At 40.4% G+C, this 17,635-nt stretch overlaps 1 protein-coding gene across 1 annotated transcript in view; it reads right to left on the bottom strand.

Annotated features, from left to right (window-relative positions):
• The window catches only part of gipr (gastric inhibitory polypeptide receptor), a 129,564-nt gene that overhangs the window by 73,478 nt on the left and 38,451 nt on the right, over positions 1–17,635 (bottom strand). The window lies entirely within an intron of this gene.

Genomic DNA, 17,635 nt, shown 5'->3' with positions numbered 1-17,635 from the left:
TGGACATTCTGGGGTAGAACATATTGGCTGCCTAATCACTAAAGTCATGTTGCAAACAAAATCCCTGCTGAGAGAGATTACATTTCTTTTGATTTGAGAAAGAGAGTTTTGGAATGGGTCGAATCTCCCATATGTGCAGGAATCCTGGGATTATCAAGTTGCTACAGTTATTGAAAAGATATTTTTGCTGTGACAAAATATATGCAGAAGTCCATGATTACTATCCCAAGGTCTTCCAATCAAACCATTACAACTGATTCCCTCCCAGGATGCTTATGGAAAGCAATATCCATGAATTTCATAACAGATCTGTCTCCTTTCTCAAAACTGTACCACCATTATGATTATCATTGACCATCTTTCTAACTGTGCACATTTTGTCTTTCCTCCTTATGTGAATTTCAACCATCTTCCCTAGTTTATATGAAGGTTTTCTTGTAACTTTTGTGCTGGAAAGGTGTGTAAAATATACGTATTTAGCATTTGGCTGCCACCTGGATGCTAACTTTTAAACTGAAAAGGTCAATTGCAACCTTAGGAAAGTTTTTATATTACACTAGCCATGTGCGCACAACTACGTTGCGCGTGTTAAAGTTGTCTGTGAAGGGCTCCCTGTTTAAACGCGGCTGCCAGTCGTGAACTGGGCCCTTCGTCGCACAGCATTATGATTTTTTTATAAGGGAAACAAAATTACAAAACAAAACCCTTGGACATTGATTCGATAGGAACGGCCTACTCGGAATCACTGTCCAAATAGTAATTATGTGGTGGTGGAGGAGCATTTCTGCTTCTCTCCGTTCACAGTCAGTCTCGTTTTCATGACGCTGTCGTTTCCTCTCACGATCTCTTCTCAACCTTTCTCCAATCTCACATTTTGCTTTGTGGCAATCCAAAGAGTAAGGAAGAACAAATGCTTCTTTCTTGTACTCCAAACGGAAAATCACAGAAGTGTGTCCGACTTATATACTCTGACTGCCGACTCCAAGAAGCGGGTGAACATTCGATTTGGATGAAGTGCTGCCAACGACGGTCGATAGAAACAGAAAAAACCACAGTCTCGACAACGAAGCAGGTGTCGACGCCAGATCTAAACACAAAGCATGGTGTCGACACCAGATCTAAACACAAAGCATGGTGATGACACCAGATCTAAACACAAAGAGTAGTATCGACAGTGTTTGTAAAGAAAAGTAACAACCAAGGCAGTGTCAGGAGAACATGAATTCGCGGACAAACAAAGATCAAGATCCAAATGAAGATTATATATAAAGATTAGTTAATTTAAAGCACAACAATTTGTTTAGTTTGAATGTCTGTGTTTTGAGGTGTGACTGGAGTACTACAGTCTTCAGTACTATAAGCCTGGAGGAGATTCTTAATGCAATGCCTATGTTTTAGCTGTCTCTCTACTGCCATCTAGTGCTTCTTCTTCTAATTCATTCGTGGACAAACAAAAATCAAGATCCAAATGAAGATTATATATAGAGATGGTTAACTCTTTTTCATTTAATTGGAAGGATATTTTGATATTTGGTATACTGTGCTAACCCCCCAAGGGATATGCTGATTACAGCAAAATTTGCCCATAATGTAATGTCCATTTTGCCCTCAAAATGCCCCTTGTATGGACTTAAACCTTCTTTGATTAATATACCTTCTGTTTTTTCATCATCTCCTGCCATTGCGCATTACCCCACTAGACATCGGATTGTGGGGCAGCTCGTTTGGAAGAACATCAACACAGCAGAAACGTCTGCAATATGGTTCACAGGCCGTAAATGCAAACAGGTCCTTGAGTTTAGGGCCTGACAGAAGGTGTTGGCATGTTATGTGACTGAGGGCTCCCACTTGAAAATTGGCTTCACATTATATTGGTCACTATGTTATTCAGAAAAGAGTTGGTCTTGTGTCTTACAGAGTGGCCCTTCCATCTCATTTCAAAATTCACACAACTGTGTTCATGTTTAACAACTCAAACTTATGCACTCCTTATTATAGACATATATCCTAATGTCCATCATGTTGACAGCACTGAGGAATTTGAAGGTAGAGTATGTTGTATTACAGGTTTATTATTTGGACATTGTCAAGGTTATCATCCCCAGGCTGATCACTGATCACATTCATGCCCCTTGCCTGTTGGCTTGTTTTCATGCCTGCTGTCTTCTTCTATTGTGAACTAGACAGCTCCTAAGCTCCTAAATCCCTGTAATTGCTCAAAATACCCACTGTAAAAGGCAAAAGTGTCAAAAACCTGGCTAATCACACAAGGGGAATGAAAAATCTTTATTAATAAAAAGATATATTTTTTTAAAAGCCTCTCTTTAGCAAGGAGCTCTGAAGAGCACAAAAAACACAGAAGGCAATGCCTTCATAATAAACAATCCAAAGAAATTACAGTCCCAGCACAAATTCCCAGAGGTGAAGACAAAAAAAAAAAGAGCAAAAAAAATCAGAATAATCAAATAACAAAAGACACTGGGGAAAAAGACACCACCACCATGAGCGCATTCAATGAACCACAAGGGACTGTGTGGCTTTTCCTCAGCCTTTATAAGGCTGACAACAATCTCATACAGTGATGGGCAGAGGGCTTGGCTCTTGGAGAATCACCCACAAAATGCAAGAAACACAGCAGAATACACTTTGACACATGAATATGATTCACCCAGATACATAAAAAAATGAACAGCGAAACAAAAATGAGAGATTTGAACTCCAGTTAGAGGGGTGAAACACAACAACCCAACGGACGTGATCCGAGTCTGCACCTTAAGCAGGGGTAGTATGTTAAAATCATGGATTGTTTTACATTTTTCTTATGTTTCTCTTTGTTTGTTCCAATATGCTTGGTTCCCATTTAATTTTCTTTTTTATTTTTGAGTTTGTAACTCATTGTTGCTTTCAATTTAATCTTGAACGAGGCCAAATAGTTACACATCTTGTTGCTATTGTTAGAAATGTTTATTGAAGTTACAGAAAATTAAATTCTTCTAAAAACATTATGCCAGTATGGTGGCCCCGAAGAGCAAGTGCCATAAAATGTAAAGGTGTGAGGTGCACAAGTAAACAAAGTGACATGCACAATTAATGTGATGTGCACATTCAAAGAATTAAATGGGGTGCCGCACAATTAAAAAAGGTGATGTGTAAAAATAAAAGTGGTGCCACGCAAAATTAGAGATGATGCTCTCACAATCAGAGGGGTGACGACAAGTAAAAGTGTATTGAAAGGGTAGGTACCTTGGCAAATCAAAAAGAAAACAGTGATTGGTGGCAAGGTTTGCCTGTCAGTCCACAGGGGAAGTTTCCGGTTAAGTGGTGTGCTGAGTGAGGGAAAGCTAATATAGCATGTGTAGACAAAAAGGGGCAGGGGGAGAGAAAAGACATAGCTGCTAACAAAATATTCCACTTCAATATGGAAGAGATGCCAATGGCAACCAATCAGCCCTGCACCTTCCAGTCACTCAGGATGTAAAAAGTCCACTAATCTGAGACAGGCTATTATTTTCTATACTGCCTCCAAGAAAGAATGAACACCAGTGACATTTTTGCAGCTACTTCTTTCATTAAGCACCTTGTCTTCTCCTGTCAAATAAATGGGGTCCACCCTGGAGCAACAAATTTTGATATTGCCTGTCTCCACTTGTTTTATAGATGGTAAGATCTTGCTGACATTTTTATCTAGGAGAAAGGAGAAAGTTCTTCCCTTGGTAAATTACAAAATCAAACTGGATTTATTAAAGACATATTTAATATCCCATCTTTGGTGTTTGATTAATATAATATCTTCACCTACAGAAGCTGACTCTCTAGAAGTTTTGCTATATTTGGATGCAGAAAAAGCCTTTCATTGAGTAGAATGGAGATATCCATTTACTGTTTTGTACAAATTCTGTTTGGTCCCAATATATCAGTATGGGTTAAATTACTTTATACTAGTCAGGAACCCTTGTCTGTATTAATAAGATGAGCTCAGACTACTTTAAATTAAAATGTGGAACCAGACAAGTGTGTCCATTATCACCGATGCTGTTTGAGATTACTTTTAAAAAAGTAGCTATTTATCACAGGAAGCAGTCAGAGATAATAGGGATCATAAGGGTAAGGAATCCATAGAAAAGATCTCTTCACACTGATGATACAATGTTTTATATCTCAGACCTATATTCATTAACGCCATTATATTACACCTGCTGGGAGAATTTCATAAGATTTTTGGATTAAGAATGAAATTGAATAAAAGCATGCTTTTTCTGGTGAACTCTCTGGCACATTAAATGATTTATTAAAGACACATATTTACTATCCCATCTTCAGTGCTTGTTTAATGTATTATATTCATCTAAAGAATCTGAATTTCAAGATGTCTAACAATATTTTGATGTAGAAAAACCATAAATAAAATTTTCATGGATGAATCAGAACATTTTGAACATCTGGGAATAATTATTACAAGGAAATTTTAAATAAAACTTTGTACAATGAAAAATATTAAACAAGATCTTAATGGATGGTCCTTCCTCTGTCTTACTTTTGTAGGGAAAGTCAATAACAATAATAATAATAATAATTCTTGATATTTATATAGTGCTTTTCTTACTACTTAGAGCATTTTACATAGTGAGTTGGGAGCCACTTCAGCCACCACCAATGTGTAGCATGATGCGATGAGGATGATGTGACGGCAGCCATTTCTGAACCAGTACACTTGCCACACATTAGCTGTTAGATGGTGAAGGGATGAGAGATAGCTAGCCAATTAGAGACTGGGGAAAGATTAGGAGCCCCGAGTGATGGGCAGTTTAGCCAGAACATAGGGATACAGGATGTTTCCAGGATGCCCTAGGATCTTTTACGGCCACAAAGAGTCAGGACCTCAATTTTACGTCTCATCTGAAGGATGGAGCCGTTTTTTACAGCACAGGGTCCCCATCATTGCACTGAGGAATTGGGATCCACCTTCTGACCACTGGGCAAGTGCCCCTTCTGGCTTTTCCTAGTTGATCTCCCACCCAAGCACTGGCCGGGCCCGAACATGCATAGCATCAGAAGGATTACCTGTTCTGAAGTGCATGTGTTAGTGTGCTGGCCGTCAAAATTAATATCCTTCCAAAGTTCTTATACTTTTTGCAAAACATCCTCATATACTGTACATTAACAAATTGTTCTTTAAGAAGTTTGACTCAATTTAAAATTATTTATTTATTTATACTCAAAACAGTCACATATTAAAAAAGGTAATGCTACAGGGATCTACGGCAGGAAGTGGCATGATGCTACATAATCTTTCATTCTATTGCCAAACTGCCAATACAATACAATATTAGAAATTACAGAAAACACACAAATGTACGCCTGCTTGGTTATATCAATGGAAGGGGACTGACCTAAATCTTCCTTATATGCTCCACTCTGTGCTCTAGTTGACAATATTTTTGCCAGTTTATCAGCAACCCAGTTATTTACAATTTTTTAAAGACTAGCATAACAAAACACCCTTTGATTAAAACAGGCTTAATGGTACAATGGTATGCCTGTCTGTTTCAGTTCCATCATGTATTTACAAAGCTCTGTTCAACAGATCTGCAATTATTTTATTGTTTAATTAAGCTACTTGTTACCTTTTTTGTTGGACATATCAGCCCAGTTGTGCATATACAGTACATTGCACTATTTACTGTCTAACGCTATTTGCCATTGTTCATTGGACAATCCTGCCCTCTTGTGGATACTGGATGACATAACACCCTCACTTAGGCAGGGATGCCAGATGGACAGATGTCTTATCTGTTTATACAAGGATACAGAGCCAATGTATGACACTCTTTTCAGGTAAACAAACTCCTATCTATTGCTCCGATAAATAATAATCACCTTCATTAACCTATGAATATTCACATTATAGAAGAACCTAAGGATTGTGACTTTGTGAATTTCCCCTTGGGATTAATAAAGTATCTATCTATCTATCTATCTATCTATCTATCTATCTATCTATCTATCTATCTATCTATCTATCTATCTATCTATCTATCTATCTATCTATCTATCTATCTATCTATCTATCTATCTATCTATCTATCTATCTTTACAGATTATACTGTGTTCCTAAGAATTACTTATGAATGCTCTGAAATCACTTGGTGTAGTTCTTTTTGTTTGGTGCCTCCTGACACACAGGTACAAGAAAATCCCCACATACGATATATTGACTTGACTCAATGTCTAGTTATGCAAGACATGAAACTTTTTGGGGTTCCCCTTTATTTGCAGCACTTCAGGCCTGAGAACCCTTCATTTTTAAGTAATTTTGGACTATATACGGTGCAGTAAATAACTCCCCATGATAAACAGTAAACCAATAGGTGTCATCAGCAAAAATGATCAGAAGGAACTGAAGTTGTGCATGACACCTCAAACATCCCCAGAGGATACAAGGGGGTTAAAGTTACACCTATTCAAACAAAAGAAAAAAATGGCAATCGGTAATACAAGCATGTGGAGTGTCGTTGTGTGCTATTTTGAGGTTGCTGATCATGAATGTGATAATATTTTTGATATTTAATTCTTTATCAGTGGTCCATTCCCTTTAAGACCCACCTCTTAAAGGTTAATAAGATCAAATTTCAAGCATAATCATGTTGGGTATGGTTTTAGACAAATTCAAGGTCAGTGATTACAAATATGTTATTTTACATTTTTGATAATTCACTAGGGATCTTTACTAGGGGGTGGGAATAGACCACATATCTGCCTGGGGGGTTGCCAACCAGGATTCCAAGCAGTTTTGTCTTGTGGTGGGTGTGGCAATGTGCTGTACCAGTGCATGTTCCCCAACCTGACCTGACCTGACTAGGAATCTTGGAGTCTATGGCCTCTGTCAGATTGTGAAAATGACATATTTCTATTATAATCAAGTACATTTTGACTTTAAACATATAAATTGAAGCTCACAGTTTAATATTTCAAATGTTTGATGCAGCTGTTCTTTATTATTATGTACTTCTACCTCATGAAGTAAACTATTACATTTTTTATGAACAGCCTGAATCAAGGCAACTTATGTTAATTTGCATGTTTTGATAATGTATTTGCAGTTTACAAATTTAACCTGCCAGTGGCACTCTTTTTCTGTTATGTTCAAACTAGGAGTCTTTGCCTCCTGCTCGCTTCACTTGCTAACCAGCCTGCGCTATGCGGAAGCCTCTTCACGTTTCTGCCACTCGTGTTGTGAAAAGGGGGGCTGAATGCTCCCCAAGGAGATGCGGTCACTCCTCCAAAACCCCCTCTTAAACGGTGATACAATGGGAAATAAATACAGTTTTTTTTTACCTCCTCTTTGCTTGATCAGATTGCTGGCTTGCTGCCGTGCCGCGTGATCTGCATCTCGCGCAGTGCTTTGAACATTTAAAAGCCTGTACAGCAGCTGTCCTTTTGTCTCAATGCCTTGTCTCCCATCTCCCCCAGACATCCTCTGCTCCTGTTGGGGGTCCCACTCCAGAGGTGCGCCCCTATAAAGAGGAAGATTTTCGATCCTTTTCTGTCTCGAAAATCTCCTGCGTAACTGTGCAACTCTGTGACCCAAGCATGACAGCGTATGTGGATTTCACTTTCACCAAACAACAAATCTTTTAATGCTCATGGACACGCCTCTTCATTGGGAAGAAACAGTATTTTTCCCTGATGGCAACACGAATTAGAAGAACTACAAGTCTCCGTCTTAAAGTTTAAATCCAAACAATTTATTTGATCTCTTTTCACTGTTCCGTTATTTCACCGAGTAATAATTTCCGTTTGTTTGCACTAATTTGATCTTTACTATCATTTTTTGAGACTTTCGAATTTTCATACTTCCATTATCTCTAACCTGCTCTGCATGTGTATCGCGCCAACGTTTTTGAATTCTTTACAACGTTCTAATTCATCATCTACTTTTTGTCTTTTGTTTCCGGCTCCGGGCATGGTTAAATCTCTTGGCACAAAGTCTTGTCTCGTGGGACATGAAAGTATCTCTCTGAGATAATCACATCTCGTTTCTCTTCCCAAGATTTTTTTTATTATAATAGAGAGGTTAGAAACATCTTTAAAAAGTAATCTGGTCAACTTCCCTCATCTTTTCCTTATTACTATCCCTGAGGTGATACTGACTAGTGAAAGAAGATTGAGACAGCATCTCTAGAGTATTTTAAACAACTTTAAGGAATATTCCCCTGCATGATTGTACAAACAGAAAGGAATTCAGTCATTCATAAAACACACACCAGGCATGCCCTAATTCAGCTAGTAAATTTCTCAGCGATCACAGGTGCAGTATCTCTAAAATTGTCTAAAATATACCATGGAAAAAATGATGTTATCAAGAACCTGTACCAGTAGGCCATGTTTTGAGAAGACATTTTGAGCAAAAATCTTTGCATATCGCTCAGATAGCCTTGAAATAAAAATTATTCTTAATGCCTCAACAGCAATATTTGGAATAATGCCAGATGGGATAACATATGTGCTATGAAAAATCAGTAGTTTAAATCTAAACCACACTACTTGCACAAAAATGTATTTTGCTCCACTAGAGAATTCCCAGTCCATTCAGTCTAACTCTGTTGTTCTACATTATTTCAAATTGGAAAAGATCAAATACTAATTATGAGATTCTGTTAGGATCTTTTCAGAACTTTGCAAAGATGCTGGACTGTGCTCAACCTCTTTATCTTTCTTGCTGTTTGATTATATACAAAGAACCATGTTAGACATGGCCCTCTAGTTGTAAAGTTCTCTTGTTTGGGTGTAGGATAATGCAGAGTTTCCTAGATTGCTTTCAAAGTATACATTTTCTACGTGCTGTTATTTTAATTTGTCTTTGGTTTAAATGCTTCATTTACAAGAAAATGGGATTTTTAAAAAAAGAGATGATGAAATTCATGTAAATTATGTAATCCAGTGTAATAAAAAACATTATATCATCAATACCTTAGAATGCATCCCACTTGCAAAATCAAATTTCAGCAAATTAGCATTTCAGTAATGCTAGCAAGGAGGTTCTATGATGAGCAGCATTTGGTGAAAATCAAGCACAGAATATATACAATGATAGAACAAGATGTGTAACCATTTTAACATAGTTAACAGCAAAGCCTTTCATCAGTTAATTAACTGCCTTGAGCTAGTATACCACATTCCACCTACAGGCACTGGCATGGACTTTATATAAAAACATTTTACAGAAAATGTCAAGCTGAAGAAGGAGTCCTACAGGACCCTTTTGTCCTGTGGGACCCTGGAGGCAGCTGATAGGTACCGGCAGGCCAAGCTGAATGCGGCTTTGGTGGTTGCTGAGGCAAAAACTCGGGCGTGGGAGGAGTTTGGGGAGGCCATGGAGAACGACTTTTGGACAGCTTCGAGGAGATTCTGGTCCACCATCCGGCGTCTCAGGAAGGGGAAGCAGTGCAGTGTCAACACTGTATATGGTGGGGATGGTGCGCTGCTGACCTCGACTCGGGACGTTGTGGGAAGTAGGGGTAGTACTTTGAAGACCTCCTCAATCCCACTAACATGCCTTCCAATGACGAAGCAGAGCGTGGGAACTCTGAGGTGGGCTCCCCCATCTCTGGGACTGAGGTCACCGAGGTGGTCAAAAAACTCCTTGGTGGCAGGGCCCCGGGGGTGGATGAGATACGCCCGGAGTTCCTCAAGGCTCTGGATGTTGTAGGACTGTCTTGGTTGACACGCCTCTGCAACATCGTATGGACATCAGGGACAGTGCCTCTGGATTGGCAGACCGGGGTGGTGGTCTCCCTCTTTAAGGAGGGGGATCGGAGGGTGTGTTCCAACTACAGAGGGATCACACTCCTCAGCCTCCCTGGAAAAGTCTATTCAGGGGTCCTGGAGAGGAGGGTCCGTCGGATAGTCGAGCCTCGGATTCAGGAGGAACAGTGTGGTTTTCGTCCTGGTCACGGAACAGTGGACCAGCTCTATACCCTTAGCAGGGTCCTGGAGGGTGCATGGGAGTTTGCCCAACCAGTCTACATGTGTTTTGTGGACTTGGAAAAGGCATTCGACCATGTCCCTCGGGGAATCCTGTGGGGGTACTCCGAGAGTATGGAGTACCGGCCCCCCTGATAAGGGCTGTTCGGTCCCTGTACGATCGGTGCCAGAGCTTGGTCCGCATTGCCGGCAGTAAGTCGAACCCGTTTCCAGTGAGAGTTGGACTCCGCCAGGGTTGCCCTTTGTCACCGATTCTGTTCATAACTTTTATGGACAGAATTTCTAGGCACAGCCAGGGCGTTGAGCGGGTCCAGTTTGGTGGGCTCAGGATTGGGTCACTGCTTTTTGCAGATGATGTTGTCCTGTTTGCTTCATCAGGCCGTGATCTTCAGCTCTCCCTGGATCGGTTCGCAGCCGAGTGTGAAGCGGCTGGGATGAGAATCAGCACCTCCAAATCCGAGACCATGGTCCTCAGCCGGAAAAGGGTGGAGTGCTCTCTCAGAGTTGGTAGCGAGATCCTGCCCCAAGTGGAGGAGTTCAAGTATCTCGGGGTCTTGTTCACAAGTGAGGGAAGAATGGAGTGTGAGATCGACAGGCGGATCGGTGCGGCATCCGCAGTAATGCAGGCGCTGCATCGGTCTGTCATGGTGAAAAAGGAGCTGAGCCGCAAGGCGAAGCTCTCAATTTACCAGTCGATCTATGTTCCTACCCTCACCTATGGTCATGAACTATGGGTAGTGACCGAAAGAATGAGATCGCGAATACAAGCGGCTGAAATGAGTTTCCTCCGCAGGGTGTCTGGGCTTTCCCTTAAAGATAGGGTGAGAAGCTCAGTCATCCGGGAGGGGCTCAGAGTAGAGCCACTGCTTCTCCGCATCGAGAGGAGTCAGATGAGGTGGCTCGGGCATCTGATCAGGATGCCTCCTGGACGCCTCCCTGGTGAGGTGTTCCGGGCACGTCTAACAGGGAGGAGGCCCCGGGGAAGACCCAGGACACGCTGGAGGGACTATGTCTCTCGACTGGCCTGGGAACGCCTTGGGATTCTCCCGGAAGAGCTAGAAGAAGTGGCCAGGGAGAGGGAAGTCTGGGCATCTCTGCTCAAGCTGCTGCCCCCGCGACCCGATCTCGGATAAGCGGGAGACAATGGATGGATGGATGGATGGATGGATTTTACAGAAAATATGCAAGAGCTGAAAACCTACCTATCCTCAGCAATAAAGCTAACCCTCAGTACTTGACTGTTGAACTCCATAATTTGAAAGCCAACCATAGACCAGTATTGTGCTTGACTTGTGTTGTTAACAATATTTTCTTTATAATTCCTGTTTGTATGTTATTTTTCTTAGGCTTTCATGAAGCTATAAAAATAAATAATTTTGACCTGCTGATCACAATAAACACCTTTAATTTTTCCTTTCATGTACCATTTTATAGCAATTACCTATATTTTTGGGATGTTCTATTTCTATACGTATACAGTAGAACTACCACAAATGAAACATCTGTGGTGATCCAAAAGTAGTGCACTGCTACTAGGAATGCAGCCTGGATATACCAAGTACTGCAAATTGGACAGCTGTGCTAAAGACTCTCATTACATTAAGAAGAACTGGCCATCCCATTAGCATTTGGTTCTAGGGCAGAAACATGTGGCACATAAACCACTGGTCGACCCAACTTAAGATATTTTTGCCACCTTCTTCTTCTTCTTCCTCCAGTTCATCTTTTCCCACTTCAATGTGCTTCATCAACCCCCTCCAAACTGCTCGGTCCCCCATCTCCTCATCAGTCAAGCCCTTTTCCTTCAGATCTTTCATCATCCAACCTTCGCTTTGACCTCCCTTGCTTTCTCTTCCAATCCCATCACTTTTTCCCACATATTCATTGTCTCTCCTCATCATTTGTCTATATCATTTCAGCCTACTTTTCTGTACTTTCTTAGAAATCTCCCCAATTTTTGCTGTAACTCTGTTTGATTCATTTCTAATTCTGTCCACATATCCATCTCAACATTCTCATTTCTGCAACATCTAAATTCTTCACCTGTGCTCCCCTTCCTGCTCACATCTCAGCTCCATATATCATTGCTGCTCTTACCACTGTCTTACAAACCTTACCTTAAACTTTCCATTTAATTCTTCAATCACACAACACTCCTGATACCTTCTTCCAATTGTTCCATCCATATTGCACTGTGTTGATTATCTCTGCATCTAATTCTCCACTTCTGCCTACCTCTGATCCTAGATAATTAATTTTACACACTCTTTACAATATCTCTACCTGCAGGCTAACTACTGAATCATGATCGTCATTAAACCTAATATATTCTGTATTCTTCCTTTTTATCTTGAACCCTCTACCTCCCAACGTCCTTCTCCATTCTTCTAACTTTCTCTCCGCTTCCTCTTTTCTTGTACTACACGACACAATGTCATCATCAAAAATCATCCACTGGGGTATTGGTCTTTTATCCCATGGCTCAACACATCTATAACCAGATCACAGAGGTAAGGACTTAAAGAAGATCCATAATGCAGACCTACTCCAACTGGGATCTTGTCTGTTACCCCAAGACTTCTATTAACCAAGTCATTACTTCCTATACATATCCTGAACAATCCTTGCATACTTTTCTGGTACTCCCATGCACCTTCAGACCCCTTGCCATGACACTCTATTATAGGCCTTCTCCAAATCAATAAAAATCATATGCAATCCTTTATGTTTTTCTCAATGTTAGTCTGTCAGCTGTCTCAATACAAAGACCACATCAGTTATTCCTCTCTCTGGCATAAAACCAAACGGCTCCTCCTCTTTGGTGGTCTCTTCCCTAAGCCTTCCCTCTAAAACCCTTTCCCAAATTTTCATTATGGATGCCATTGGATTCATCACTTTGTAGTTTCCAAAATCTTGAATATTGCCCTTCTCCTTATAAATGGGTACAACCACAGTGTTCCTCCACTCCTCTGGTATTCTCTCCTGTTCATATTTCTTCTGAATTAAATCTAACAAGACATCTACTCCCTCTTCTCCTAAACTCTTCCACAGTTCTGCTGGTGTTTCATCTGTTCCTGTTAGTTCTTCATCTTAAACTTGAAGTGAAGAAAAAAATTAATTGTAGTGATGAACAAGGAAAGTGAAGGAGCTTGTTATTTGAGAAAGCTGCTTCCGTGAATAACAGCCAAGATTTAGAAAGACATGTTTCTTGGTTCACAGATCAGAAATGTCATCAAAGGCAAACAGTTTGAAGATCTACTAGAGAAATCTCATGGAAGACATTCAAGGAAACTGTTGAGAATTTTCTGGGCAAACTACAGATTTTTCAAATTATGTCCAGCTGGATGATAGCATACTTCAAGCATACAAAATCGTGAAGTGCAACATGCTGCTAAAGATTAATGTTGTGAAAGTCTTGGTGCAATTAGTGACACACATGGTGTGTTTCACCAGGACATCACAACAATGAAAAAACAGTATCAGACCAAGTGGAGTCTATCAAAATTGTTTTACTATTGCAGGACACCGATACAAGAAGCATCAGATGCTGAGTACCAATGAAAAACATGCAGCAAAACTTTCTTTTACCTTAATTGAACTAGAACAATATGTCAGCATCATTAAGCAATTAAACAAGCTAAATTCAATTTTATATTTCCACAAATTCATGATACAGTCAATCTGAAATTATAATTGTGTTCAGCTTGAAGCTGTGTGTAATAATCACTAAAAATTATCCAGGAAGTAAAAGCTTTAAAAAATGTGTTATCCAGTATTATTCATTCAGGTTTTCTGACATCAGTTTTTAATTTCGAGTATTAATTTTAAAGTTTATTATTTTTTCACCATCTTTTTCAATGCCATTTTGTTTTTCTTCCAGGTACTGCTATATTGAGGTTCACATGTCACCTGTCTTTCCCATGATGCACATGATTTGTGTGCTGCTGACGTAATCGCCACATTGGCATAAAAGTCACCTCGTGTAGCCTCACATTATCTGAGATTAGATTCATTATTTGCAAACTATGTGCTTTAATTTTTCAGAATTTTTTGGGATTGACTATTGTTCTGAACTGAGACTTTAATTTTTTGGTTATTATTTTTGGATTTGTTGTTTTCTTCTTTGATACCCAGTTTTGACCATTTGCTTCATTTTTTGATCTTATGTTTTCTCACCATCTTTCCACATAAAACGTTTTGCATTCATTTAAAGCAACTTCTGTATTTTAATACAGTCCTGCTGTTTTGGCACTGGAGACTGGCAATGTTGCATGATGGTCAGACCCACAAATAAAAAGTATAATGTACTTTGTACCCACGACTATAGTACTACAACCACTAACAACTGAAAGTTGTGTTACAGTAATGTGGCATTATACAGATGAAGACTTACACATAAAATAAGTGGTAATACAGACATGCAATTTTCCAGGCTGTCATTCAGCTGACAGATTTGAAGATAAGCTAATTACTGCTGTGGAGACATGGGGACTCAAGACAACGCACGTTAATTTGTAGCTACTAATTCCATACCAACATGAACTAGGCCTTGGTAGAATGTTTCACAAAAACATTGCGGCTTACAGTGAGTAATAGATCTAACATGTATCCAGGGGAGCAACAAGCTGTTTGGAAAATTTGTTTTTCAGCCCCGTTGTGATTTACCTCAGTTAGCAAACCCTTCTGAAGGCAGAGCAACTCCACCGCAACCAGGGGACAGGGTTAGAATATAAGAATATTAGAAATCTGACAAATGAAAGGAGGCCATTTAGTTATAAAACCCGTTTGTTTAGCTAACAGCTAAGCTGTCACAAAAATATCTCATTCAGATACTTCTTAAAGGTTGTCAAGGGTTCTACTTCAACTCCACGTTTGTTCTATATTCCCACAAGGCTTTGCATAAAGAAGTGTTTTCTGGCTTCAAGGCTAAATGCACTTCCCCTTAATTTTCACTGGTCTCCTCAAATATGTAATTCACCATTAAGCTGAAAGAAATCTGTTGAATCTCCTTTGAAGATTTTGAAGATTAAATCCCCACACAGTCTCTTCGGCGACAGACAAAACATGTTAAATTCTGTCAGAATAGGACATGTCCTTAAGTCCTGGGATGCACTCATCTCTGAACAGCTTTGAGTGCTGCTATGTCTTTTTCTTAGAGTGATGACAAGAATTGCACACGATTGTGCAGATGTGATCTCACTAGTGCACTATGTAGATTGCACAAAATGTCCTTTGATTTACATTCAATAGTTTAAATGATACAAGCTAACATTTTGTTTCCCTTTTAAATCACTTTTGTATATTGCTTAGATGATGAAAATGCTGTGTCAACATAAACCCCTAAATCCTTTTCAGAGGTTTCTTCCTGTAGGACATTGTTGTCCATCTTGTATTCATAACTGACATTCCTTTTGCCCATATGTAACACTTTACACTTTTCTATGTTGAACTACATTTTCCAAGTGCTGACCCAGTTCTCAGGTTTGTCCAAATCCGTTGCAATTGTTTTTCCTTCCTCCTCAGTGTCTGTCCTTAAGGACAAAGTGCTTCATATTAGTCTGCTGTGTCCTAGGGTTTTCCCCATATAATGAGTGAGGCTCTCTATGAGCCTTCACCGCTATGGGCCCATAAGCAACACGTTCTCTGCACCCCTCCCATCTGGACCCCCGTATGTATCTTAATTGTGGGAACAGACTATCTGAGGATATCCAGAACATGTTCTGAACTGCCAGCCTGGTAGTAAGCAAACTGCACGTGTGTCGGAATCCTAGGCATGTTGACATGTTTGTATTTCTTTAAACAAAAATGAATACAGTAATCCCTCCTCCATCGCGGGGGTTGCGTTCCAGACCCCCTCGGGAAAGGTGAAAATCCGCGAAGTAGAAACCATATGTTTATATGGTTATTTTTATATTGTCATGCTTGGGTCACAGATTTGCGCAGAAACACAGGAGGTTGTAGAGAGACAGGAACGTTATTCAAACACTGCAAACAAACATTTGTCTCTTTTTCAAAAGTTTAAACTGTGCTCCATAACAAGACAGAGATGACAGTTCCGTCTCACAATTACAAAGAATGCAAACATATCTTCCTCTTCAAAGGAGTGCGCATCAGGAGCAGAGACTGTCATAAAGACAGAGGAAAACAAACAAATCAATAGGGCTGTTTGGCTTTTAAGTATGCGAAGCACAGCGGCACAAAGCAGTTACAATGAAGGCAGCAGCTCATACCCCCTCCGTCAGGAGCAGAGAGAGAGACAGAGAAAAACAAACAATCAAAAATCAATACGTGCCCTTCGAGCTTTTAAGAGAGCGAAGCACCGTGCAGCATGTCGCTTCACTTTCTGCACAGAAGATAGCAACGTGAAGATTAACTTTCAGCATTTTTAGACGAGCGTCCGTATCGTCTAGGTGTGCGAACAGCCCCCCTGCTCAATCCCCATACGTCAGGATCACAGATAGTCAGCGCAAGAGAGAGAGAAAAGTAAGCAATCTAGCTTCTCAGCCATCTGCCAATAGCGTCCCTTGTATGAAATCAACTGGGCAAACCAACTGAGGAAGCATGTACCAGAAATTAAAAGACCCATTGTCCGCAGAAATCCGTGAACCAGCAAAAAATCTGCGATATATATTTAAATATGCTTACATATAAAATCTGCGATAGAGTGAAGCCGCGAAAGGCGAAGCGCAATATAGCGAGGAATTACTGTAACACATTTTTTAGTAATATCTGTAGAAGACCATGTGTGACATATTAGTTACTTAAAATTCTTAAAACTCATAAAATCTTTCCTGAGGAAATTATCCTTGTGTTATTTTTGATGTTTTTAGGAGAGTCATGTCAAGTCAAGTTGGGGAACATGCACTGGTACAGTGCGTTGCCACACCCACTACACAACGAAACAACTTGGGATCCGGGTTGGCAACCCCCCAGGCAGACACGCGGTCCAGTCCCACCCTCCGGAAATGACCCTCTATCTGCCGCAGCCTGGTGTTATGTGTGCGACCCCTTGAACTGGTCCAGCCACTTGGGTCCCCAACAAAGAGGATCTTACGAGCTGGATCACCCTCTGGGAAACGCAGCACATGGCCGTAGTGCTCCCTCACAATGCAGGTAATGTGCCTCATTCGGGAGTCCATGAGCAACCATTCATTCGACACAAAGTCAAACCGATGGTACCCAAGGATTTTCCAGAGAGACACAGCACCAAAGGAGTCCAGTTTTTGTCTTAAGTCACTGGATATTGTCCATGTCTCGCAACCATATAGCAAGACAGGAAGCACCAGGACTCTAAAGACTTGGACCTTCGTCCTTTTGCATAGATATCGGGAGCGCCACACACACACCCCTTTCCAGTGACCTCATGACCCCCCCATGCTCTCCCAATCCGTCTACTAAGTGGCTTTTTTTAATTGTTAAATGACAATTAATTGATTAAAAATATCAACTATTGATTGCAATATGTACACAAAATTTGCACTCCTAATCAGTGCAGCAATTAATAAAATGTTTGTTATTCAGCAGTCCTTCAGTGTCAACTTCAGCTTTGTTGCCAGGCTCACATGCAACAGCTCAGATCTTGGAGCTTAACTAAGCAGGGAGTCCAAAATCAGCCAGCTGCCTTGGCAGTGAAGATTGACAAATTATTCAC

This window comes from Erpetoichthys calabaricus, chromosome 18 (genome assembly GCF_900747795.2).
Source record: "Erpetoichthys calabaricus chromosome 18, fErpCal1.3, whole genome shotgun sequence".
Classification (NCBI taxonomy): Eukaryota; Metazoa; Chordata; class Cladistia; order Polypteriformes; family Polypteridae; genus Erpetoichthys; species Erpetoichthys calabaricus.
Note: the sequence above shows the minus strand (reverse complement) of the source record. Positions and strands in the feature narration are given on the sequence as shown.